This window comes from Eptesicus fuscus, chromosome 22 (assembly GCF_027574615.1).
Source record: "Eptesicus fuscus isolate TK198812 chromosome 22, DD_ASM_mEF_20220401, whole genome shotgun sequence".
NCBI classification, from domain to species: Eukaryota; Metazoa; Chordata; class Mammalia; order Chiroptera; family Vespertilionidae; genus Eptesicus; species Eptesicus fuscus.
In genome coordinates, this window is record NC_072494.1 from 633,843 (window position 1) to 635,000 (window position 1,158).

At 41.5% G+C, this 1,158-nt stretch overlaps 2 non-coding genes across 2 annotated transcripts; both read left to right on the plus strand.

Moving 5' to 3' along the window:
* The first annotated feature begins 254 nt into the window (after positions 1 to 254).
* Positions 255 to 326, plus strand: TRNAW-CCA (transfer RNA tryptophan (anticodon CCA)). The gene has a single exon. It is a non-coding gene; the product is annotated as a tRNA-Trp (tRNA).
* A 374-nt stretch (positions 327 to 700) lies between these two features.
* On the plus strand, positions 701 to 772 carry TRNAM-CAU (transfer RNA methionine (anticodon CAU)). Its single transcript has one exon. It is a non-coding gene; the product is annotated as a tRNA-Met (tRNA).
* Positions 773 to 1,158: the final 386 nt, after the last annotated feature.

Consider the following 1,158-nt stretch of genomic DNA (forward strand, 5'->3'; position numbering starts at 1 on the left):
ACTCCGCAGCGACCGACAAAAACAAAAGTCCCCAACGCCTATTTTTTACATATATGCAGAAACCTAGATAAGAAAAGAAATGAAATCGAATCGGGTGAAGTGCAAATGGAAACAATTCGGAGGCAGAGAGAATCAGGGGTTGGTTGGAGGAGGAAGTCTGGCATGATTCACATCCAGTTGCGTGGTTTGCAGGAAGTATCGAAAATTAATTCCATAGATCAGCTGGACAGATTTAAAAGGTTCTAGCCCAAGGGGACCTCGTGGCGCAACGGTAGCGCGTCTGACTCCAGATCAGAAGGTTGCGTGTTCAAATCACGTCGGGGTCAGTTGGGTGTGTGTTTTTTTTATTTTTTTATTTTTTTGCTCTCTGATTTTAGCTGCAACTACGGACGATAGCGTGGGAAGGTGTAGCGCAGAGGGGGTTTGAAGATTCTGGTCCGTAAAGTTAAATCGTGTCCGGGAAGAAAAACTCGCCCTTCCTCTTTCTCTGACCCTTGTATGCCCTCCTTCAGAAAGTAAACAATCTACAGAGTAATATTCAGTTAGTTCAGGCCCATGGCCATCGTATTACAAAAGATAGATTATTTATCTGGAGAAAGAAAAAACACAGTTAATTCTGAAAGTTGGAAAATGAAAAAGAAAAACAAAAAGTCAAACCAAAAATCAGCTGAATACTAACTTTCAGAGCACTTCCTACTGTAGCAGAGTGGCGCAGCGGAAGCGTGCTGGGCCCATAACCCAGAGGTCGATGGATCGAAACCATCCTCTGCTAAGGTGCAGTTTTGTTTTCCATCCCAAATAGATCTGAGGTTCCATTTACGTTTATCATGGGGGACCGTTCGAACGGCGAAAAGAGATAACTGGTCTTTTGTTACCTACCTTGTGAAATGTTTGATTCTTTAAATTATGTGTGCATAAAAAGGCTAGATATAAAACCCAACAGAATTTGCTATCGACTATGTGTATACCTTCTTTACTGAGATGTCTAAGTCTTTGGCCCATTTTTTAAAAGCATATGAAAAGATGTTCCACATCATATCATGAGAGAAATGCGAATTAAACCAACAGTGGGATACCACTACGCACCTACTAAGAGGTTAAAGATCCAGAACACTAACAACATCAAAAGCTTCAAGGATATGAAGCAACAGGAACTCT